Raw genomic sequence first — 25,761 nt, forward strand, 5'->3', positions numbered from 1 at the left:
AATACACAAATATAAAATACTTTTTGTAGGAAATCAAGTGCTCCTCCAGATGACTTTTTTATTGAGTGTTCATCCTGATTTGCTTCTTCAAAGCTTTTGCAAATTGTGCCTGGCCTTTATTGAGCATTTGTTCTGATTTGTCTGTAGGGTAATTAAATGATAATGAACATCCGTCCTGCATATATCCTGGTTTGCTTTTTTTTAAAAAAAAAATCTTCCCATTAATCATTTTTTCATTGCATTTCACTTTCCAAAACATAAAGAGTCGGGGTATGTTCACATTACCACCTCAAAGCATTTCACAGCACTTTCCATCTGGCTGTTGACATGAGCATGGCTTAGTGTTATAGGAATGGCTGGCTTAATCCAATCATCCTGAAACAATGCAACAAATGGTAATATTTCACAATAAATTACAGGGTGCCCATGCATCTAATATAATGTCATGTGAATATGGAATAAAAAAAACAACAGTACTGGAAATGCAGTGAATGTATGATCAATGGAAATGTGGACACAGCCTCAAATTCTTTTATAAAGTGGATTACTTGTGCTATAGCAACAGAGGGCAAAATATATAGAATCCTGCTTGTAGAAAATTAATACTCACAGGTTGATCACTTCCACTGGGTGGAGGAGGAGGCTGGAAGAGAAAAGGAAGAAAATGCTTCCATTTCAAAAACAATGCAAATCATGCAGAATCTTGTTTCTAGGAAATTGATACTCACAGGTGGTGCATATCCTGAAAATTGTGGGGGAGACTGAAAGAGAAGGAAGGACTGGGTTTTTGGACATTCATTATGGTTTGTTTGCTGGGAGGTTATAAAATAGTGTGTCAAGCTAGAGTCATCCCACACTTTTCCTGTTACTTTCCTTATTGCAAACAGTCTAATTTGCAGAAGGGTGGAGGAAGGAATGTTGTGCAAGGGATTCAAATCAGCTTTAACTGTTCAACCTGAATTTTCTGGTTTCTGAGTGAACCCCATCCAAAAATAGCATCAGTCTGGAAGTGGCCTAATACTTACAGGCTGTCGATATCCTGCATATGGCTGAGAACCCTGAAAGAAAAAGTAAAGTAAATGCTTGCATATAAAATAAAATTACTTAAATCTTGTTCTAAGAAACTAATACTTACAGGCTGTCCATTTCCTTGATTTGGTGGTGGAGGAGCGGGCTAAATGAGAAAGGGAGGTAAATGCTTACATTTAAAAAACAATCCAAATGATGTGAAATCCTTTTGGTAGTAAATTAATACTCACAGCATATAAATATACACCTGCTCCTGGATACTGCTGAGGTGGTGGGGGAGGCTGAAGAAGAAAAGGAATGAACCGTTTGCATTATTTTCATTTCTGAGAAACCGGTGTATAAATTAAGGGTGCAGCTAAACCTATGGATTTTACCTCCATTTGACTGCCATTTGTTACTTACATGATAGGCCAAACATGCGGAAGGCAAGTCCCAATGAAATACGGCTTTACTTTGTGTTCATAACATTTGTTTTTTACTATTTCAGATTCACTGTGTAATCTCTGTGAACCCTGTTTTTTTGTTTTCATTTTCCTTTACTTCATATTTCTTACTGGATTGTTATTTTAGCTTCATAATAAAGTCTTGATTTTTTTAAAAAAAGATGATGCAATAACAGCTTTTTTAGTGATGAGTTCTGTGAAGAACACGGGTATCATGCAAGAGTTTGTAAAGTGAGGGGTTGCCCGTGACGTACCAGAAAGTAGGGGGCATACCTGCTTATTAGAGGCAATAGGAGCATGTGAGTCCAAATATATACTTTAGGCAAGCCCAGTCTAAGTATAAGCACCCAGAGAAAATTTGGATTCACCCCACTGGATTCCTTTGCCATATAACACACTTTTTACTCCAAAAATGAAATATCCTGAGGCATGAGGAAGTGATGGATTGCTGCCTAACAAGTCCAACGGCCTCTTAGGCACATGGAAATAGCTTTTCAACTCTTTGGATCATGTGCAGCTCTATAACTCTATGACTTATATATATATGGTAGCTCACTTAGCTATCATAGGATATGAAACAAGAAGGCAAACCAAATTTGTCATACTCACCGGTTGTTGGTAAGTACCAGCGTTACTCTACAGAAATAGTAATTTTTAAAAAATTGTTAGTTTTTTTAATAAACATATTTTTTAAAAAAAGCATGGCAGAAGTCCAGACTTATATAGGCATTAGGCGAGTGTGCCAACGACAAGATATGCCTTGTATCTTTGGGAAGCAGCTTGATCTGTTTCAGCATCTTTATAATTCAACTTGGGATCAGGACCAAATACAGTCTGTTAAAAGCAAGGCCCAACTTTCCCCCATTCACTGTAATGGGGAATCTAAAATCAGCTCTCTCTCTCTCTCTCTCTCTCTCTCTCTATATATATATATATATATATATATATATATTCACCCCCTTTCAAGGCAGCAGATGGAATTTGCAGGCATATTGTAGGTGCACATTATCTGAATCAGTATAAGGCAGTGGTGGCCTCTTGAATGATCTTCTCATGCATAAGATAATAATAATAAAAAAACCAACTCCTACATTTTGTCCCTAACAATGTACATACAGTACATGTGAACTGGCCATAAGAAAAGTAATAAACAAAGAAGCCAGGAGTTGCTTGTTGTGCTTTATGCACAAATGTTTACTTTAATGCAATTATTATTATTATTATTAGTCAAATTTATATACCACCCTTCATCAAAAGATCTCAGGAAATCAGGAAAGAAAATTGGCACTACTTACATGAAACGGCCATTGATATTGGTTATTCTTGGGGGGGGGGGAGATAAGAAAGAAATGAAGAGTTAATTACTTCAGTTCCTTAAGAGAGCTATTATGAAAAGATGGTGGTATTCTGTGTCCTGAGTTCTCAAATGCAGGAGGTGGAGAGATGGGCTGTTCTAGACAAGGTTGCACTCTCCTACAAGCAACAAGTCCATAGTTTGGCTGTTCTCTTGTATCTAACACTCTCACCAGAGGCTCAGGTGGCCCCATTGGCTAGGATTGCCTTTTTCCAGCTCCAGCTGGTTCCCCAGCTCGGGCCCCTTTTGGCCCACTGTGCTATGTACTCCGTTAACTTCCAAACTGGACTATTGTGATGTGATCTAGGTGGGGCTGCCTTTGAAGACGACTTCAGTTGGTTCAAAATGAAGCCAGATTGCTGGCTGGGGTTTCATTTAGATATGAGCCCTGTTGTACAACAGCTGCATTGGTTGCCAGTTTGTTCCCAGGCCCAAACGAAGATGCTCATGCTACTGTTTAATGCCCTAAAGAACTTGGGCCCCAAATATCTGAAAGAGCACCTTCTTCCTTACAGTCCCTCTCAAGTTCTGCAGAGGGAGACCTCTTGGTAGTTTCATCACCTTCAGAAGCTCAGTGGAGATGGGTGAGAAAAGGCGTTCTCAGACCATGGCAGCCCCTAAGTTCTGAAATTCCTTCCCCACAGAGATGCATCTGGTGCCTTCACTAAGCAGTTTTTGAAGAATCCTGGAGACACTTCATTCTATGCTTGCCTTGGACACTTGAGATGTATATTTTTGGGGCCCACCCTATCATTATGATTGTAATTTGTTTTAAATTGTTTTTGACTTTTTTCCAATTGCTGGGACCTGTCCTGGGACCTTGGGTTGGAGGGCAGGTAATAAATAATTTTCTTCATCGTTGCTTTCATTAAATTGGGTTATTTTACCCATTGTGCATTGGTAAACCTGAGTTCCTCACCAAGGCTTTTATAGCCATTTCACCCCTGAATTGGTACCATTTGTTCTCTCAGGTATTCTGGAAAATCCAAACAATGCTGGCCTGAAACATTTTAACCACCTATTGTCTTCCCATATTTTTAAAAATACTCATTGATTGTGATTTATTTCAGTTCAGACAGTATTGTTACAGTACAATATTTGTATCACAGACTGGTATAGTACCTTGCCTCCTCTTGCTATCATTTTGCCCAGTGCCTTTTTTTTTTCAGGGGGTACTCAATGGTACATCTTTTTGTTGTTGTTAAAAAGCGTGACACATACTGGAACAACTTTGGGGTGAGTACCAGCACCTATTTTTCTAGGGGAAATGCACCAATCTTGCCATATACGGTACCTTGTCAGTGATTGCCAGTCTTTTATACAAAGATTGTACTGCAACATAGACACAGTAACATCTAAACTGATTCCCTCTATTCTTTTAGAAAGACGCAAATGCCCAATTCCTTTGCTTGCAGCCAATTCATTGACCGTGCCCAGGAGTATCAAAGTCAACCTGACAAATCCAACACATCTGGTGACCCTGGCAGTATGTGACCTTTTCATTTTCTGGGACAAAAAGCTGTGGAATTGCTCTAGCTGCAAACTTAAGTTACAGGTAGGTAGCCGTGTTGGTCTGCTGTAGTCAAAAGAAAATTTAAAGAAAATTCCTTCCAGAAGCACCTTAGAGACCAACTAAGTTTGTTATTGGTATGAGCTTTTGTGTTATTGGTATGAGCTTTCATGTATCTGAAGAAGTGTGCATGCACACGAAAGCTCATACCAATAACAAACTTAGTTGGTCTCTAAGGTGCTACTGGAAGGGGGGGAAATTATTTTGCAAACTTAAGAAGAGAACTGGAAGGCTCTTCACATTCATGCCAAACCTTGCTTCCCTTTGGAATAGCAGAATTGTTAGCATCCTCCCCACCCCCCACCCCGCCGCCCATTGTACTCACGTTTTGAGAATTCTTTCTAGAAAATGCTTCCTATAAAATAAAAAGAGGGGGTAGTAGGAGTTACTTTATGAAAATGATTCCTAAAGTAGCAGAAAGGTGCCCATTATTTCAGGGCCCATTGGGTTTTCTGTGGGTTCTATTTGTTCCGATTCAGCAGGAGGTTTCCCCAGGGAAAGCGGTGGAACAAAAACAACAAACAACCACATCTCAAATTTGTGACTTGAAATCATGGGACAAATGAAAGTGTGGATGGGCCCTCAATGATAAGAAATAAACCTGTCATATTTTCTGAGAACAAACACCACCCATGGTTCAATAACTCTACTCAGGAATTTTGCCTAAGCTGGAAACATCAGTCTGGTTGTGTTGGAGACATGGGGTTTTGTGTGCTACCCCTTTCCCAATGTGGTAACATTAAGACCTGTTGAACTACAACTCCCATCAGCCTCTGCCAGCACAGCCATATTTATGTACTGGAATGACTGGTTTAATTTCAGTAGGTTGCTAGAAATGCTTAACTTTTGTAGATTTAGCTAAAAATCTTATACATGCAAACCTGGGAGTCAGTCTCATTGAACTCAGTGGATCTTAACATTAATTTCAAGTTACAAAATTGCATAAATAATTTGACGTATGTATGTGTGTATGATTTGTGTCTGCCATTGTTAGTTTTTGTTGTGGTTTTTGATCAGCTGTGTTACAGGACAAATACAATGTGGAAAATAGGTTACCGGTATTTCTGAGTATTTTATCTTTGACCCAAAAGTTTACATGGGTACATACAAGGCTAATCAGAGCTTTAAATCAAGGTTTCACCACTCCAGTTCTGTCATTCTCTATATCACACTGGCTAAAATCCAAACCAATACCAATCTTTACACACACACACACACACACACACACACACACACACACTCTCCATTACTGAAACCCTTGGCTCAGGATGAGACACTGAAATTATATGAATCTGTTAATACAGAAAGCATTTTCCATATACTGTACTTACTTTCACTCTTTCTAAGAGAGTCATCTATAAGGAAAAAGGAATAAATTATTCAGAGTTCTTAACTTTGTAAGAGCAAACAAGACATCCTTCTGGATCCCTTGGTGGATTTTGTTATCACTAAATATGGTTACCTTCTAGATAGAGGGTCTTTGGGGATTAGGGGTACTGTATTTCAGCCATCCTACTCCAACGTAGATAACATATCCCAGAAGGCAACACTGAGGAGTTACTGAGGAATTCCATTATACAATGGGGAATTTCAGGATTTTACGGTGGTCTCCAATTTTTTTAACATCTATGCACAATAGCTGAGCCCTACTTCTCAGAACAAATTATTGGGTTTGGAATTACTTAACTCCAAGTCTGTGTCTTTTGCACCTAGTTCTGCTTGGTGGGTCTTGGGATTCTAGCGGAAGCAAAGCCATGTCTGAGTTAGAGGAGCATTCAGATGTAAACTACTCCACCCACCACTTGTAGCCTAAAGTGGTACAGCCCTATTTGATTCCACTGAATGTATAAACTGTCCCGGGGCAGGTGGTGGGAAGAGAGATAAGGGGTGGTTTATATCTACTTATATTACATTTAGCCCAGTAGCTGTCTTTGCAACTTTTCATTCAGCTTAACACATCTCAATATTGGGCACTAAGATTATATGAAACAACCAGAGAAGAAAAACCTTTCCATTTACTCACCGGCATCTCCATTAATCTTTTCATCTGGAGGGGAAATAATGTAGGTTATTCAAAGAGGAGAGATTCCAGACATGGGGTTAAGATGGTAAACTCACACCCAGAACCAAAAATGCAGCTTGGGGACCTGCCTCACCCACCCAGTCTGTGTTCTACGGCCAGGCCATTCATAGCTTTAGGCAAAGTGAGGTAGCCACTTCAGACATCAGGTCTTGGGTGTCATGAAAAGGTAGAAATTGTTGGTAGAGGAAGGAGAGAGACACACCTGGTGCTCTGCCTCAGCCAGGAAAATGTCTAAAGCAAGCCCTGCCTAAGGCCCCGATCTAGCTGCTTGTACAGCAATGGCTGCAATGCACACCTGCAAGCCAGGTGGGATCTTCAACAATATGAGAAAGGAGAACCTCAGTTTAGCCTCTCCATCTCCCAAGCTGCCAGTTGGCTCTAAGGATCAAGGAGGCTACATATGTGGAATCAGCCGTGTGCGTTGTGCACAGCACCCATTCCCACGTAAGTATCGCGTGCTTCCATACACTGAGCTAGCAAGGTGCAGGTAGATGCCCCTCCTAGGACATCCCTGAAGGAAGGCAAGGGTCAGCTCCCCCATTTAGAATTTCAGCAGAAGGGTGTTGGGGGCCGGGTAGATCCCATGTTTGTCTCAACAACTCTCTCCAAGCAGCCCTGCAAGAATAACGATGAGCTTAAAACTGTGGCAATCGTGAAAACAAATAGCGCCATGACCCACCAGAGAAGGAAGTAACAACTCCTGCTTCGTACACGTTAGTGACTTAAAATGCAGCAAGGCTATTCCCTCCCACCCACCCACTCTGTTTCAAGTCAAATTAGCACGTTGCTGTACACGCTAAAGAGGAGGCCGGGATGTCTTCACCCAATGTGCATTCTTTGTTTGGCGTCCCTGCTGCTTTAAGCCCACTCCCAAACTCCTATTCACGAAGCTGTCATCTGTGCATTCATAACAGCTGCCCCAAATCTAAACAGCCCAACTCAGGTGCAAAGGGCATGTGGCTGCCATTTTCAAATCGGATAGAAGCTGGTTTGAGGGGAGGTACGTCAAATGGCAGTATGTCCCAAGAAGCTACAGGACAGATATTGGGTTGTGGCTAATGTCAAAAACCAGCAGCGGGAGTGCAGTCAAGCCAGAATAAATGGCAATGTGTACACAGCCTGAGTTTCTTTTAAATCAATGGAATTTTTGAATATTCATATTTAGAAAGCCCACGTTATGGCTTTTTAAATGGGAATTTGTCACACCTCATTGTGATGTACCCACTCTTTCTTAAGGTATATGTGCATTCTGTGCCTATCTCATCTGCCAACAGACCACTAGCCTAGAAAATTTCCTTCTGGGACACTCCGAGGGTGAAATTTTATACCCAATGTCTTTTTGGACTAAGTTACATTGAAGTCAGTGGGGCTTACTTTGTTTATCTATTTATTGCATTTGTATCCTGAGAAGGAATACGTAGGATTCCATTGTTATAAGTGTGATTATAGGCACATATAACTTGGGAGCTGCATTGAAATCAAGGGGACTGGGATATAAGTGTCAACTTAATGCAGAAATCACAATGTCAGGTACATATATATATATTTAAGCATTTTACCCAATTTGGGGAGTCGTCAGTCTGCAAAAAAGGAAAAAGAAAAGAAAGAAAGGAGAAGTTACTTGATCTTGTTGCTTTCCACATAAAAGATGAAACTGCTTATGTGTACAGATCTTTAAGCACACTCTTAGTTGTTGGAAGCAACCCCCAATACAATTAAAAGAGCTTCTTAGTTTTGAGTAAATCTGTTTCAGTCATAGAGCTGAGCCAGAATTCCTCATAAGGTTCTTTTTCCAAGAACATTTTTGAGATTTATTTTTTCTCACCCACCCAAGCTCAGAAAAAGTAGGCAATTTTGTAGAATTTTCTGCACACGCTCAAGAGAGGCCATCTGCACACAACTCTAATTTAGCATCTAAGGAAGGCCTACAAGTAAGTCCATCCCCTTCAATCTCATCCCATTGTATTTCATTTATTGTTTCGCATGTTACTAGCCTGATATGATCTTTGCACATTCTCTTTAGTATATACTCTTTCACTTTCCAAAATTACATTTCCAGAGTTTTTGGTTATTTTATATAAAAGGGGGGGGCACAATTAACTTGACTTATATAGTGACCAATATGTTCTATACAACTTCTTTTAAAACTACAGAATGTGTATTTTTGCTGTGTTGTTGCCTTTCAATCTTCTGTTTGAGGGACTCAGGAACCAGTCCAGTTTAAAGAAAACGTACTGTTAAAAGGGAAAGCAGATGTTTTGAAGTGGCCCAGACAACAGACTGAGCAGACACACCAGCCACCTGGTCACAATCTTCTTCCATGAGGGTAAGATGTACTGTGTTCTATTTAAATTATATAAATTATCTCTAATTTCCAACTCTACAACTAAATTATGCAGGTCTGTATCATCTTCTGCTCTCTCTTTTTGGTGATATGTAAGTAGCACAAGGCAAAGTTCCAATGCTTAACTTAGATCCAATAATTGAAGAGGGGAAAAAAGGACGCAATAATTGTCAGGGGACCACCGGGGATCATCAGAGCGCATGATGAGGGGGTGAGAGGGGTGTCGGATGCTGAGGTTTCCGAGCAACGCCTTGAGAGTCCGAGCACGGCAGGCAACAGTGACGAGCAGGAACAGGGCGGCATGGTGGAGGGGCTGTCAGACTCTAAAGAGCCCGAACGCCACCTGAGCAGCCAACTGAGCAGCTCGGGAACAGAGGGGGAGGTGGCAGCCCCGTCACCTCAACAACGTAGGGGAATCAAATGGAAGGAAGAGAGGAGGAGATTTGGGGTTCCCCAACTACTGTGTTGGAGGCGTTCCCGCCGAGCACCACTTCCGGAATCTGAAAGTGACTGAATGGACACTAGAACCTTAGCTCTGACTTGTACACATCTGTATAATAAAGCCATGTAAATATACAGATCGGGAGTCAAGAGTCATTACTCGTGGGAAGCACCACTGTATCCTGACAATAATTCTCTCTGTGTGTCCATGTGCATGAATATGGAAGGGGTGGATCATAAGCCCACATATTCAAGGTGCTGGCCCAAAGAAAGGAAAAGGAGAAGAGATTACAATCAGAAATGAAACCTGTTATACTCACATTCCTTCTGCCGAACAAACCAAACTACAAGAAGGGGGGGGGGGGGAATAGATGTTATTTTTTCCTATTTGCTTCCACATGAGCAATTAAACTGATACAACCTTTGCACATTTTCCTACAAAACATACAGTTTCACAATCAGAAGAGAGAGAGAAAAAGAAACTTATCACAGTCACTTGGCTTATACTGCTGAAATGAAGAAACCTGGAGCTGGGGGACCAGTGATGGATTTGTGAGCACAGTTAGAACTGGGAGGAGCCAGAGTGGAGGCAGAACAGTGCTTACTGGACCTCCTGCCAATGGCATTGCTGACTCTTACCCCGAGGGGAGAGGGTTGAGGAGCCAGGGAGGTTGGCAGAAACTTGCTCAGCTGGTGTGTTTGCATCACACAGTTCTCCCCTCTCCCTTGCAGTCTCTCTCTCCAAGTAAGGTGCAGGGACACTGGTGATAAGAGGTTGGGTAAGTGCCCTTGCCTCTCCTCACAGACCACTACTGCTCGGAACCAATTCTGAGAATTATTTAATTCTAAGTGCATGTCTTTTGTGCCTTGGTTCTGTTTGGTGGCTCCTGTGATTCTAGTAAAAACAAAGTAGGTCCCACAAGCCTAAAGTCTGCCAATTCCTTGAGTTAGAGAATCATTCCAATTTTAACTCTCTGTTTCTCAAAGAATCCTGCCTAATTCATTTATGATGCTGATTTTTTATTACGGCTTGTGGCATGATGAACAACATCCTAATTGAAGAGCAAAGAACATCATTTTCTTCTCTCTTCACCTTCAATCAACCAAGGAGGAAAAAAATGTCCTAGTCTGATTTGGTCCAGGAATGTCCTATTCCAAAGCCAAACAGGAGCAAAGCTTCCCTCTTAATGTTCACATAAGTTGAGATGAATCATGCATCTCTTCGTCTCGGCATTTTGACCCTTGAGATGTGTGCTTTCAGGACTCATTCTATACTGTACAGTAGTTTAATTGCTTTTAAGTTTTGAAATTTAAATTCAGGGACTGGCTGGCAGGGGCATAGCTAGCTGCTCTGACACCTGGAGCAGCAAGGACAGGGCAAGCCACCCAGGGGGGCAGCGCTACAAGCCGCCCACAGAGTTCGCTTGATGGGCACAAGCCCCACACTGCCATTTCGGGCAGCACAGGGCCCTGAGCCACCGCATCACTCCCAGGAGATATGCATGGCTCGGATGCACTGCAGGCCAGGCCCCACGGTAAGTGCTGCCCCCCGCGGTGTGCCATTTTGTCACCCCCTCAGGGATTATACACGGGGTGGGCCGCACCCCTCACATCCCCCTTCCTACGCCCCTACTGGCTGGTGATGGGTGGTAATACATTTAGTAACATTCATCATCATCTTCTAACCAAAACGGCTTACATGTGACATGTTTTGCAATTTCTTGCTTCAAGTCGTGACATGCTAGTAATTTGGCCCAATCATAGAATCATAGAGTTGGAAGAGACCACAAGGGCCATCCAGTCCAACCCCCTGCCAAGCAGGAAACTCCATCCTTTCATCACATCTTTTCATTCAGCTGAGCCGTTTCAATATTAGATATTGAGGTGATAGGAAACACCCAGAGAAGAAAGTCCCTTTTGTATACTTACTGGTGTGCCTCCCCAAAAATCATTCCACTAGAAGGGGAAAAAACATAGATTATTCTAAAAGTTTTTTTGGGGGGGGTGTTTTCGTAAACCGCTTCACAATTTATTTGTAACAGCAGGTGCCATATAGATGGGGAATGCTGCACACAACCACATACATTGGAACCTCTATGGCAACTTCTTCCAAGGAAACGGGGAAATTTTCATTTATTTGCTGCCCCCACTTTTCCTTGCAAATCCCCCACCCCTGCTTTTCTTGCTTTGGGGTTTCACACATAGATTTAAGAACCACTTGGGCATGGATATCCTAAAGTGCAGTGGGAAAACACACCCCACACACACACACCCCACACTCTAGGAACCAACTCCTAGGGGCTGTGGGGGGCTTCATTCCCCACCATAAAATATTTGAAGGGGCCGGGGGCCCCACAAAGTTGATGGGCATTCCCATTCAAATGATTTGTGTGCAGTGCATCATGTGAAAATGTGGGGCGGGGTTTACCTGGGTCCCCACAATATTTTATTCAAGTTGGTGCCCCTGCCCCTGCCCCACCCCCACCATCCTGCCTCAATCCGTGCAGCTTTCCCACTTTGTATTCAATAGCCAGGGCCGGCCCTACCGTTGGGCAAAGAGGGGAAGCCTTATAGGATGGGTAGAACACTTAATACCGCAGCAATCATTAAAGGAGTTAAGGCAAGTTAAATCCATCAGAATGAAATCATAGCTAAGTCCCATGGAAATCAGTTTATCTGTTAAGTGATAGGAAGCTCACATTTTGCTCTTTTTTTTACAAGGGGAGCTCTTCATGAAGCATTGTACCTGTTATTTCTTATGATGTGTTGTATCCACTACTTCTCATGATGTATGTGCACTCTGGGTCTTTCTTGCCTGTGCCTAACACATCTCTTCCCCTCTACCGACCACTAGCCTTTATGTTTCTCTCTTGAGGTTTTCCATTGATGCTCTGAGGGTGAAATTCTATACCCCCATTTGCTGTCCCATTGAACACCATACATTTAAAGCACACTTCCCCCCAGGGAACAAAACTTTACTTCGCACATAGCTACAATTCCCAGTAAAACTTAATCCTACAATTCCCAGGATTCTTTGAGAGGGAGAGATGTGGTTTGAATGTGCTTTAAGTATATGGTGTGTACGCAGCCTTTGGTCTGTGTAGGCACCCGGGCATAGGATTGTGCAGCAATTCATATATTAAGGATGCAATCCTATGCTTACCTGGGAATAAGCCCTGCTGAACACAATAGGACTTACAGTAATTCCAAGGAGATATGCACAAGATAGCATTGTTAGAGAGTGGTTCTAAGCACACCATACCTGTCAACCTTCCCTTTTTTGCGGGTAATTCCCCTATCAGTACTATAGTCTATAGTATAGTACTGATAGGGGAATTTCCCGCAAAAAAAGGGAAGGTTGAAATCTATGAAGCACACATGCCTTTGAAGTTGCATCGGAATCAAGGGAACTAGGATCTCAGTGGCATTTTGACACAGAAATCACAGCCTCAGGAAAACAAAAGTTATTTTACCCATCCTTGTGTTCCTTTTGAAGAACTCTACAAAAATAAAAATAAAAATATTATTTGATCTTGTTTGTGTCCAGACGGGAAAAGAAACTGCACAGACCTTTAAGCACAAATTTATATTTTGTAATCAAATAGGCTTATTACTTCCAAGTAAATCTGTTTAGGTCACAAAGCCGAGGCAGAGTTCCTTGCCGGGGGGGGGGGGATTTATCATGTTGTTGGGTTTTTTTGAGATTTATCATTTACTCTCACACACACATCCTTGAAAAAGAAGGCCACTTTGTAAATTTGTCTCCCTACTCTATATCAAGTTGCCATCTTCACATAGTTTAGTATCAGCCTGCTACTCTAAGGAAGGATACATACAGTCAGTTCAAGCCAAAAGTCTTATCCCATTATGCTTCATTTAAATGTTTAGCCCTTACTAGCCTGATGTAATCTTTATACATTTCAACACGTTTATATGCACACTTCCCCCTCCAAAAATTACACCTTTCGCAATTGAGAAAAAGGAAGCTTCTATCGCTCATCATCACCCCTAGTCAGGGCCTGTTTATCCATTCAACAGAATCAAGATTCATTCCTGTTGGCTTCCATATGATAAATGGCACAGAATCTCAGGCTGGTAAACACATATCCCCAGCAAGAATTGCCTGAGCATCTGAGGGACATAGCCCCAAACAAGACTGGATAGCTCAGTTGATTAGAGCATGGTGCTGATAGTGCCAAGGTTGCAAGTTCGATTCTCGTATGGGACAGCTGCATATTCCTGTATTGCAGGGGGTGGATGATCCTTGGGGCCTCTTCCAGCTCTACAAATCTAGGATTCTAAGACATGGTATTAATTGCACAAATGCAATTAATGCCTGTGACCTTGATCCCGCTGAATGTTTAAGCAGGCCCCAAGTAAAAAGCGATGGTTTGTGTGCACTTAAGTTCCATCAGCTAACCCCTGTTTCACTAGATACTGAGATTATTCAAAATAGCCAAAGGGGGGGGGGAGCTGCTTCCATACTTACTTGTTTTCTTCTGCCTCCCAAAAATCCTCCAAGCTAGAAGGGAAAGGGACATTGGTTATTCAAAGAGACTGGATCTTTTTCTCCGGCCCCAGCAAAAGAAGAAGCTGAATTCAGCCTCCTCCTGAAAGGAGTCAGTTGGCTCAATGGTCAGAGATCTCATGAGCGCTATATGTGTACAAATCCAACACCTGAACTGGCCAGACAGCATTGGTTCACAGCACCAATTTCCACATGAGTATCACATGGTTCCACACTCACCTAGCAAGCTGCATGCAGAGGCGAGGGCAGGGGTCAGTTGCCCTATTTAGAATGTCAGTGGAAGGGTCCTGGGGTCAGGTAGATCCCAGATGTAAATGCATTTCTTTATGTTTGTCCCAGCAACCCTTCCCCAAATTGCCCCCTTGCAAGAACAAGAACACAAAACTGTGACAATAATTAAAATAGTTAATGCCACAGCCCAGCAACTGTGACACAACTAAGACCCGTTGAAACCAAAGGACTCTTAGGTATTTGTATATAGAACTTTTTCAATGGGGATTCATCCCAAATTATTGTTGGGTTGTACCCATGGGTCTTTTATGTGTGTACCTACTCCATCTCTCCCCCCACAATAGATCACTAGTCATACTTCCCTCTTGCAACTTTCCTTCGATGCTCTGTGGGTGAATTCCTGTACTCAATTTCCTGGGAACAAGGTCCATTGAATTCAACTGGTCTTACATCTGAATAGGCATGCTCAGGATTGTGCATTGGGATGTATGTTTAGCCTAGAATCCTATGGACACTAACCTGAGTATAAGCTCCACTGAACATGATGGGACTTAGGCTGTTTGCAAACTATATCTGTAAAGCACACTCAACGGACCGTAGTTTGCCGTTCACAGAAATGCAATTCCCAGCAAGGCATTAACCAAGTACAGTGCTCAGAATTCCTTGAGGAAAAGAAGGTGCTTTGAATGGGCTTTAAAGGTGCAGTGTGCAGACAGCCTTGCTTCTCAGGTTATGCATAGGATTGCATTGTTAGAGCAAAATTCTAAGCTTGGGGGCTGAATTAGAATCAAGGGGACCACAATCTTAGTGCCAGCTTGATACAGAAATCACAACCTTAATTGAACAAAATGTATTTTACCAGTCCTGGGCTTGATTGCTTCGAAGAACTCTACAAAAAGTAAAAAATGCAAAATGTTATTTGATCTTGTTTGTTTCAGTATGAGAAAAGAACCTGCCTAGGAGCCCAGACTCCTTAGCACACACTGATTCTTAAGCACACTGAAAGGTAAATGGGCTTTTGAGTTTCAAGTTTAGGTCATAGAACTGGGACAGAATATATCAGAAGATGCATTTTCTGAAAATATGTCTGAGGTGCATTATCCCCCTCCCCCCCAAAAAAGTGTTGACATGCCCAAACACTTTCTGTTGAAGAAGAAGAGTTTGGATTTCATATCCCGCTTTATCACTCAAAGCTGCTAACATTCTCCTTTCCCTTCCTCACCTATAACAAACACTCTGTGAGGTGAGTGGGGCTGAGAGACTTCAAAGAAGTGTGACTAGCCCAAGGTCACCCAGCAACTGCATGTGGAGGAGCGGAGATGCGAACCCGGTTCACCAGATTACAAGTCTAGCACTCTTAACCACTACACCACACTGGCCATTTGCACAAAGCTCCAGTTTAGGAGCAGCATCCAAATCTAAGGAAGGCTGCAAGTCATCCAGCCACATCATCATCATCACCATCATCATCATCATCATTTTTTATTTGTACGCTACCTTTCCACAGTTAAAAACAATGCTCAAGGCGGCTTACAACATGACAAGATTTACATAATTACAAAAGTCACAAACAATAAATAAACCACCACAAAAAATACACAACCAAATGGAAAACAATTTCCACATAAATCAAAAACTAAAACTAAGAATACAGCATTAATATCACAGTTTAAAATGACATAGGTAAAAAAAACACAGCAATTTAAACAAAAAGAAGACAACAACAACGGAGCCCTCTCTGCCCAGCAGCAGCAGCGGCGACAGCAATCCTTTATAGAGCCCACCAGGCCCCTCCCTAGGCCAGGTGGTGAGTGGCAAGACTGGGGCCCTCAGGCGCTGAGCAGGGGAGTCCATCAAGATTCCCATTCCATTATTTTTCATTTAATGTTTAGTCCCTTACGAGCCCGATAAAGTCTTAGGACATTTTACTTATATGCACAATTTTTCCTCCCCAAGTTACAGCTTTCACAACTGGAGAAATGAGATTTATACTCACTTGTCTTTTGCCGCCAAACTCATTCTACAAATAATAATAGCAGTATTAGTAGTATTAGTAGTAGTCATCATGTAAAAATTCATCGTTTGTTTCTGTTGGCTTCACAAGAGAAATGAGAAGCTCAGGCTCATGTGCAAATACCCCCAGAAAGAATTGCTTGTGGAATCGAAGGGCCTTGGCCAGAGACTGGACAAAATACTAATTGCACAAATGCTCTTGAAGCCCATGGTCTTTTCTTATGTAAATAACAGCTCCAAGGAAGTCTGAACAGCAGTACTATAAAGGGATGGTTTCCATACACTTATATTCCATTTCAACTGGGAAACACTGGCCTGTGAGCACTCCAATTGGAGAACAGCCTTTACCAAAGGTGTCATGGGTTTTGAAGACGCTCGAATACAGGATGAAAGGGAGAAACATGCTAAGAGGAAGGCACGCTTGGCAAACCCTCACCATGATCAACTCCCGTCCAGAAACCTATTTCCTTACTGTGGAAGGATGTGTAGATCCAGGATTGGCCTCCACAGTCACTTACGGACTCACTTTTAAAACCGTGTTTAAGACAATCTTACTTGGCTACAAGTGATAGAAGAAGAAGAAGAAGAAGAAGAAGAAGAAGAAGAAGAAGAAGAAGAAGAAGAAGAAGAAGAAGAAGATGAAGATTCCATTTCATCCTGCCTTCCTTCAAAAAGCTCAGGCCAGGCTAACTAATCCTCCCCATTAATCATCATGTCAACCCTATGAGGTAGACCCAGCTGAGCAAGAGGTCACACAGGGAATTTTCTGGCTGAGATCTGAACCCAGGTAATCTTGATACAAGTATTGGCATGCTCCCTGCTAAACGGAAGTGGCTCCATTTTTTTTTTTAATCCAACCCAATAGCCAACTTCACTTCTCTTTGTTTTTAGCTAACCTCTTTCTCAGCACTGAGATTGTATGAAAAAGCCAGAGGAGGAAGACCCTTCTCGATACTTACTTCTACACTGTTGATGAGCTCTTCCCACTAGAAAGGAAAGAGACACTGGTTATTCAAAGAGGCCACCTTCTCCCAGGAAAATCCAGCCAGTTCCCTGCCCAATGCTTGCACCTGCTTCCCACTTGATGCCTGCCCCCTGACAGCTCCAGATTGCTTTGAGCTACCCAGCAGGGGCGTTTCTAGCCCCTTGGCTGCCCAGGGCGGGAAGCCAAGAGGAACCCCTGGGGGCGAGCAGCCGCTGTACGAAGGGGTGCCGGGCGGCGGCTTCGGGAGTCTCTGCTGCTGCCTGGGCTCCCTCGGCAGAGCGCAAGTCGGGGCAGGGAGAGGGGCGGGCCAGCGAGGAGGGGTGTCACCCCTCCTCCCTGGCCCGCACCTTGCCTCTATGCCGCGGCGAAAAAAGCCACTGGAAGGGGGGGACTATTTTTGGGACTGCCAGGGCGGAGCCGCAAGGGCGGCCAGCGAGGGGGGTGACACCCCTCCTCGCTGGCCGCCCCTGCAGCTCCACCCCGGCAGTGCCGAAAATAGCCCCCCCCCCCTGCTATGTCCCTGCTACCCAGACAGGTCCACAGTCCATAGGCCTATTTCAGCCCACCTCAAGCAACTCCCAGTTCCCCTTGAATTCGTTCAGGACTCAGCTGTGACTGGTGGACAGACCTAAACATCCGTTTGAGACCCGGCACAAGGAGAATTCACAACTTCATGTAAATAAAGGTTATTTTACCCATGCATCAGCTGTCCCTTCACCGCCATCCTAGAAAAATACAAATAAAAAATGTCATCTGGTCTTGTTTGTTTCCGCATCAGAAATGAAACTGGTTTAGGTGCCCTGAACCTTAAACACAGTCTTATTCTTGGAAGTAATCCCTATGCATATTAAACGTGCATGTTGGTTTCAGGTAGATCTGTTTGGGGGTTGTAGCTGACATGGAATTCCTCAAGCAATATTTCATCACCCCTAGGTTTCAGGTTTGGGGCCTGAAGTCTCGGGGTCTGGGATACTTCTGGCCTGGCAACCCAGTGGATCACTGATTGGTGAGCCTATATGATTTACCCTTGCCCAAAGCTTTGTTTGGACAGAGGGATGACATGGAAATTGGTAGGACTAGGATCAGACGGCTCACATGGTTTCTATGAAAAGATAGGGAAGAAAGAAAAAGACTACTCATACTCACCGAGCCAGGGTAGCCATTGCGGGGTGGAGGAGGAGGAGGGTAAGGACGAGCCCCTGGACTGCCAGGGTAGCCAGAGCCCTGCTACAGAAAGAAAGAAAGAAAGAAAGAAAGAAAGAAAGAAAGAAAGAAAGAAAGAAAGAATTGTTGGTTTTGTTTCTACAAATTTCTTTTTAGAAAACAAATGGCACCTTCTCTTCCCAGTTTTTAAATTTTTTTTTTTTAAATATCAGTGATGGGGTGTTTGTGTATAAAACGTGTTTGGGATGGATGAGAGAAACACATCTTCCTCCCTCTAATTGTAATTTATACTCTTTCCCTTTTCAAATTAAAAAGAAGCACGTTAACAGAAACCCAAGTTGTTGCAGGTGTCCCATGACACTCAAATCATTGGTGGACAGGTGTGCTTCCACCTGTGCCAAAGGATAGGGAAGCTGTGGTCCTCCGAATTTTGTTGGTCTCTCACTTCTGGCAGCCCCATTCAGCATGGCCAATGGCCAGGGATGGTGGGGCTTACAGTGGACAACACTTGAGTGACCGCAGATTCTCCGAAGAGATTGGTTTATTACCGAACTATTACAACAAAGAGGGCCCAGCGGGAATGGGGAAGCTGCGACCTCCAGATGTTGTTTGACTCCAACTCCCATCAGCCCAAGCCAGCATGCAGAAGTGGCTTGTGAGAGGTGGGGTGAAGGCAGTGGCCTTGTTGGGTGGGGTGAGACGAGGGAAGGCAGCAAGGCTGGGAGACGCCTGGCTTTGCCGTTGACCACGGCCAACCTGAACGTCCCCTGACGTTGCCAACACATTTCCCTTCCCAAGCCCAGCTTTTGAGTTTATCCAATCAGGAAAAGCAGGGTATAAATGTTTTGGATGATAAATAAATAACCCAGCCCCTATTCATGTTAGGGAGGATTTGTAGTTCGGGATAGGCAAATCTGTCAATATCAGCTTGTCATTTTTTGAAACTTCAGTTCTGAACATTTGCAATTTCCGAAAAAAGTCCTCATGGAAATGAATCAGTATGTTAGTGCTAGTCCTCTGGATGTACACATCTGCGTACAATTTTGCTTAACAGAATGTATTTTGTGTGGTGTTTTCACGAATCTAGGCATTTCAACGGAGGTGCTGGGTCACACCGATTCCCGATTCCCGCTGCACAAATTTCATTCCTGCACAAGGAATATAGTCTCAAGCAGATTCTTCTGGACTTGGGGGGGGGGAGGGGAAATTGTTAAAGACAGTCAGAAAGCTCTAGCTCCCAAGAAAATTGAGCAAGATCTCGTGAGTGTATCCACCCAGCTGAGATAAGTTAAAAGGGGGATATTGCACAAGGAGGCCAAAGACGTGGTCATACTCACCGGGCCAGGGGAGCCAACATACAAGCCCACCTGCTATGGAAAATAAAACATAAATTCACTGGTCCTGCTTTCCACCACAGCAATCAGAACTGAATATATGGACAAGCCTTCCCTAAGGTTTGCAAGCTGCCTAGAGGTTTTACGACAATCAAAAGAGTCCCATAAACGTTGTGAAATAAAAATAAATATATATGGTAGGGATGAGGTCCACAGGTCAAACCCTGGACTGGTGTCCTGGGTTTAGTTTTGGGCTAGATGACAAACAACAGGGTGAAGCTGAATCCTGAGAAGAGGGAGACCCTGTAGGCTTGTTCTCCGTTGAAAGAACAGTCTCATGGCCTGGATCCAATACTGTTACTGGAGGCCTCAGTGGCAGCTCCTCACCTTGGAATACCATTATTATTATTATTATTATTATTATTATTATTATTATTATTATTATTATTTATATGCCACCATATGCTTGCAGGTCCCAGGGCGTTTCTCAACATAAAATCACAATATAAAAAAACAAAACACATAATCAAAATAAAACAAGAGCAACCCAATAATCTCCCCTCCCCAGCACATTTTAAAGGGGGGGGGGCTCACCTGGCACCATTATTAATATCATACAGGAGACATGCAAATGCATTTGAGAACTAACAGCAAAGAGAGGGGAAGACCACCTGCACCCACATTTCCTGACCACCCCAAACCATGAACTACTAAACTGGGCCATGTAATCTGATGCCCCGTATCAAAGAACTTAGGTGAGTTTCTCATACTTACTGCAGAAGGTGGAGGCTGCCAAGGTGGGGCTTGATAACCCTGAAAAAGACCAAGATACATAAGCAAGTTGCTGAGTCCTGTCTCTTGCCCACCAGACATCACCACTACAGAAGCACAATGGAAACCAAGCAGAACCACAGCACGTATTGACGAGCCAAGTCCAGGTCCTTAAAAAACTGGGGCCAGCCACTGTCAGTACTGGCACATCCATGCAATGGCAGGGAGCCACAAACAGCTATAATTCAGCATTATGTGTGCTCTGGAGTCAGGGTTGGCCCAAGACATTTTGCCACCTGAGCCAAACCACAAGATGGCAACCCTTTGGGCCACCACTGTAATTCTGGAAAAGATCAAGATGCACAGGTTACTCAGTTCTGGCCCGACACACATCATCACCATAAACTGCTCCTGAATACCAATTCCCGGAAACTACAGGAATGGAGAGAGCTCTTGAGCTCAAATCCTGCTTGCAGGTTTCCCACAGGAATCTGGTGAGAACAGGATGTTGGACTAGATGGGCCTGATCCAGCAGGCTCTTCACAGGGTCTTCTTGTTAGGGACCTCGGAGAGGAATTGGTGCTCTTCTAGACAGATAGACTCTGCGCCTAGGGAGTGTGGTGTTAGTCCTTTAAGAGGTTTCTTATATTTCAGAGGAAAACCTGTCGTGCGGTATATGCAGGAGGCTGTTGCTCAGCTAGAAGCAGACTGCATGTGTGAGTTGTGCGTGAGGCAGCTAGCACAGAACAGGGCTGTGTTTAAATAAATATGAAAACCATCCTCTGGTTGTTAAATAAATGAAACAACACTATACGGAGGAAATGTGACATCTGTCTTTACTGGTGCATCTGAGATAGCATCATGGGCAGAACTATACAAACTGTAACTTGAAGAACTAGTGCTTCAGCTTGCTTTTACCTCCTCCCTCCCCAGTCCTCTTTCCTCACGTGCCATGTCTTTTTAGATTGTGAGTCTGGGAGCAGGGACTGCCTTTGAAGGAGATTTCTGCATGTCACTCTTTTTGAATAAAAGCTGGGGGTATCAGTGCCTTGGATACAATATAAATAAACCAAATAAGCAAGGAAATCTGGAGCACCTGTGTGGGTTTCATTTTGGCCACGCCCACCACTGGCATGTGGCCCTCATAGGGCTGATAAACAGGGAATGTGGCCCTCACACGCAAAAAGGTCTGTGAACTCTGTTTTAAGCATCCTTACATATTTCCGCTCCATTTAAAATGAGTTTCCAAGCTTAATTCAAAGTGCTTTTCTTATCCTTAAAAGCACTAACCCAAATACCTGCTTGCCTGCCTTCTCTTGTATCAACTGAGATTGTCACCTTAAGACGTTTCTCTGGACAATCCCTCCATCCCCTGGATGTAGACCAGAGAAAGAACCTTTTTGATGGTGACTCCCTGCCTTCTCCAGGGAGGTCCTCCTGGTGCCTTCATTACCATTATTACCCAAAACTCTGAAGAACTAAGAGAGCAAAGAGAGGGATACAAGTGAAGGCTGCCTCAGAGTCTGCTCCAACTGATTTCTCAATGCTCAGTTTCTGAGCCATGTACTACTAAGTGATATCTAAACCAAGCTGCCTAGTCTAACGCCCCATATCAAAGAACCTAGAATCATCCAAAGAAGAGTCTCTCATACTTACTGAGGGAGGTGGAGGCTGCCAAGGTTGGGCTTGGACACCGAGATAAGCCTGAAAAAGACCAAGATACGTAAGCAAGTTGCTGAGTCCTGTCTCTTGCCCACCAGACATCACCACTACAGAAGCACAATGGAAACCAAGCAGAACCACAGCACATATTGACGAGCCAAGTCCAGGTCCTTAAAAAACTAGGGCCAGCCACTGTCAGTACTGGCACATCCATGCAATGGCAGGGAGCCACAAACAGCTATAATTCAGCATTATGTGTGCTCTGGAGCCAGGGTCGGCCCAAGACATTTTGCCACCTGAGCCAAACCACAAAATGGCCCACCTGCCCTACCAGGGAAGAAGGGGTGGGTGAAGATCAACATCACAAGCAAGGGAGAAATAAAGATCTACATCAGGAACAAGAGGGGAATAAAGATTGGGAACGAGGTGGGGAATCAAATCAACCTTGCCCGATGGTAGAATTGGGAATCAAAGGCTGTCGCAGGGAGGAAAGGAGCCGGTTCTGAATCATGCTGGGGAGATGCAGAGGGCAACCCCCATCATCCTAGGGGTGGGAGGAGACTAGCAGCATTTCCTAGTCACAGAGAGACTACTGTAGAGGTGGCATTAGGGGTGCTGCTGTGGAGGCAGAAAATCCAGCCTCCAAGGAGCCGGCCACAGCAGTGGCAGCAGGATGTGTGTTCCTTGGTCCTGGATCTGCTGCCCCCATGGATTCTTCTGCCCAAGGCAGTTGCCTCAACTTGCCTTATGAGTGGGCCGGCCCTGACTGAGGCTGGCTCTGGTCAAAGTTAAACCAGGCATAGGGTTGCCATATTTCAAAAAGTGAAAATCCAGATACAAGAGTTGTTGAGGGGGGCACAGTTGCTGAGCATTTTTTTTAGATTTGTTGAGTTTTTCTGGCAAAATCGCCAAAAAAGTTTTTGACATATTTTAGCTATTTTTAAGGAAATTAGGCAAAAACAACACTGCCGACATGGGTTGCCATGCATCTGGATTTTCCAGGACATTTTATCCAATTTCCGCAGAGGCACTGCTTCTGACTGCAGTATTCCAATTATGTCCGAGAAATTCTGGACGTATGCCAACCCTAAGCAGGGCTTGGAAAAGGTCGTTCTCCAGGAGGTCAGAGAGAAAACCTTTTCAGTAGCTATCAGAGGGTGCATAAATCGAGCGAAATTGTCTGATACCCCATACTCTGAATCGTCCAAAGAAGTGTTTCTCATACTTACTGAATTTTGGCCATCGTAAGAACCCTGAAAAAGATTGAGATGCATAGCTTATTTGCCACGCTCACATCTTCACAATGAAATTACAATGATGCCAAGCAGAACCACCAAGTGAAGACCAGAGAGAGAGAGAGAGAGAGAGAGAGAGAGAGAGAGAGAGAGAGAGAGAGAGAGCCTTTTCGGTGGTGGCTCCCTGTCCCAGAATGCCCTCCCTGTTCAAATATTATTCAAAAAAAATTTTGCTGCATACACCCTCAACATTAAAAAATTAAGGCTGCATAAACATACATTCCCCAACACCACCCAAGAACCCTGGGAACTGTAATTTACCCTTCACTGAGCTACAATTCCCAGCACCCATAACATACTGCAATTCCCAAGGTTTGGGGGTTGTGTGAGCTTTAAATTTGCTTTATATGCATGGTGTATAAGCAACCTAAGAGAACAAAGAGCAGAATGAAGACAGAGACCACCTCGGACCTTGCTCCAGCTGCACCCTCTGATAAACACCCTCCCCTGAATAATTATACTACCAATTGCTATATTGAGCTATGTAGCTTAATACCCCATAGCACAGAGTCACAATGATCCAAAGAAAACTTTCTCCTACTTACTGGAGGAGGAGGCTGAGGCGGAGGTGGAGGAGGTACATTTGGGCCCGAATAACTAACCTGTAAAAGATCAAGACACAAAGGTGGTTCAGTCCTTTTTCTTGCCCATCTCACATCCTCACAACAAAACCAAAAATCAGTGTGGATAGGCTTGCTGTTGAGATTTGCAGGAAATTCCATCCCTATCTATAGCCCTTGGCTGCCTCCATGTGGCACACAAACTGATCATTCCAGGAAAAGCCCTTAACAAAAGCAGATGGACAAAATGTATCATACTTACGGAGGCACCAAAACCAGCACCGCTGGGATTCCACTGCGATTAAAAAACACAGACAATTGAAACGATGCTGTTAGCTTCCATGAATTTAATTTGAAATAGACTCTGTGACATAAGCCATTATTTGCAAGCAGGATTCACAGTACAATCCTATTCATTCCTATTCAGAGTCAGAAGTAACTTCCATTGAGTTCAATGGGACTTACGCCCTGGTAAGTGTGCATAGGAGTTCTGCCTTAGTCACTCTCTTATATCCGAGTATGAAAGGGTTTGTTGCGTTCTCTGGAAGCACTGTATATGGACTCAAGCCCTGTCCGCAGTTGGGAGACATGAACATACAGTACGGGAAAGCAAGGTTTTAACCCAAAGCTCCCCACTTCAGACAGTCACCTTCCATGTTGCAAGGAGTGGGGAAGAAGTTCAACTCGGTTGTATTTAAAAGTGAACTATCCTAATCTGCCCTTTCCGAAACAATGTGCAAACTGAATTGCAGCCACCTTTCCAAATTACCAGCCAGGTAATGTGTACAAACATGCATGCGCAATACCAGGGTAAAGTAAAGTGTGAGCATTAGTGAAAATAGCATACAAAATGTATTACATTAATGGGTACTGCCTTGCAGAAATGTGTATATTAGGGGAAATTGCATGCAAACAAATAAAACTTAGGAGAAATTCGTACTGAAATGCTGATGAATTTTCAGAATTACTTTTTCTTTAATGCAATCTACGTGGAGAACTGTGCTAAAGAGAAATGAGAAACTGAGATAAGTCAACTAACACAGCAATGGGATGGGGCTGCTGTTACCACACTGGCCTCCCCTGCTTCTTCTTACAGGCAAGATGCCCTCTCAAAACTCTCTGGTTTTTTTATAAACAGTGCCTTGACTTCCATCTCTGAAGGAAGGCACAGGTATCTACAAATTATTTTGGAAAAATGTTTGTTCGCTGTGCATTTGGAAAATTCTTAAGCTACCATAACTAAATCTTGCATGATGGTGCCTGAGGTAAAGGAGCAGGTTTTCATCTATTTTTGGACCAGATGACATTTTTAATCAAGAAGGCAAACGGAACCTTTAAAAACTGTCCTGATTTTAACCACTAGTTTCAATTTTTATTTTTTAATAATTCCCGAGCAGTGCTGGGTACGGGGCTTCTGGACAATAAAGAACATGACACTTTTGATTCACATTGGTTTAAGTTTCCCACCCCACCCCACTCCAACTAGCATCCAATTAAAAGCTGGTGCTGCATTTCTCCTAGAAGTCCGTTTCCATCTCACCTGTGCATCCGTTTCTCTTGCACAAAGTGCAGAGATTAAAAGAACGGCGGCTACAACCAAGAGCTTCATTTTAGCCTGGGATCAGGCTTCCGTCCCGGGTGCGAAATCGTTCAAAGGTGTTAAGTGCTGGCTCGGAAGCTGCTATTTATTGACCCATCTCCACAAGCCACACTGCCCAAACTTAAAGCATCCATTGAGAGTGTCGCCAAATTACCTTATCTGGAAGGAAAGGTCAGAGGAACTGATTCATCACAGGGACACTATTGCAGAAAGGACACTCTGCTTCCAGAGCCAACAGCTACGTGGACTCTTAAACACCTCTGTAATGAAATATTAATATTTTGAATTCATTATGTGGGACAGATACATTTTGTTGATTTTCAAGACCGTGTTTTAAGCGTTTTAACCATAGCA

At 43.4% G+C, this 25,761-nt stretch overlaps 4 long non-coding RNA genes across 4 annotated transcripts; all 4 read right to left on the reverse strand.

Annotated features, from left to right (window-relative positions):
- Window positions 1-979: 979 nt before the first annotated feature.
- On the reverse strand, window positions 980-2,108 carry LOC117051625. Its single transcript, XR_004427198.1, has 4 exons — window positions 2,082-2,108; window positions 1,260-1,310; window positions 1,136-1,174; window positions 980-1,058 (listed from the first exon to the last, which is right to left on the reverse strand). It is a non-coding gene; the product is annotated as an uncharacterized LOC117051625 (long non-coding RNA).
- Window positions 2,109-4,708: 2,600 nt separating this feature from the next.
- On the reverse strand, window positions 4,709-17,765 carry LOC117052351. Its single transcript, XR_004427249.1, has 12 exons — window positions 17,717-17,765; window positions 16,996-17,022; window positions 16,020-16,043; window positions 14,883-14,912; window positions 13,754-13,786; window positions 12,738-12,764; window positions 11,194-11,220; window positions 9,585-9,608; window positions 8,039-8,059; window positions 6,420-6,443; window positions 5,728-5,751; window positions 4,709-4,751 (listed from the first exon to the last, which is right to left on the reverse strand). It is a non-coding gene; the product is annotated as an uncharacterized LOC117052351 (long non-coding RNA).
- Window positions 17,766-18,171: 406 nt separating this feature from the next.
- Window positions 18,172-20,350, reverse strand: LOC117051102. The gene is made up of 3 exons (XR_004427149.1): window positions 20,294-20,350; window positions 19,523-19,555; window positions 18,172-18,248 (listed from the first exon to the last, which is right to left on the reverse strand). It is a non-coding gene; the product is annotated as an uncharacterized LOC117051102 (long non-coding RNA).
- Window positions 20,351-23,182: 2,832 nt separating this feature from the next.
- LOC117050586 lies at window positions 23,183-24,100 on the reverse strand. Its single transcript, XR_004427107.1, has 3 exons — window positions 24,070-24,100; window positions 23,793-23,849; window positions 23,183-23,205 (listed from the first exon to the last, which is right to left on the reverse strand). It is a non-coding gene; the product is annotated as an uncharacterized LOC117050586 (long non-coding RNA).
- Window positions 24,101-25,761: the final 1,661 nt, after the last annotated feature.

This window comes from Lacerta agilis, chromosome 8 (genome assembly GCF_009819535.1).
Source record: "Lacerta agilis isolate rLacAgi1 chromosome 8, rLacAgi1.pri, whole genome shotgun sequence".
In the NCBI taxonomy this organism is placed as follows: Eukaryota; Metazoa; Chordata; class Lepidosauria; order Squamata; family Lacertidae; genus Lacerta; species Lacerta agilis.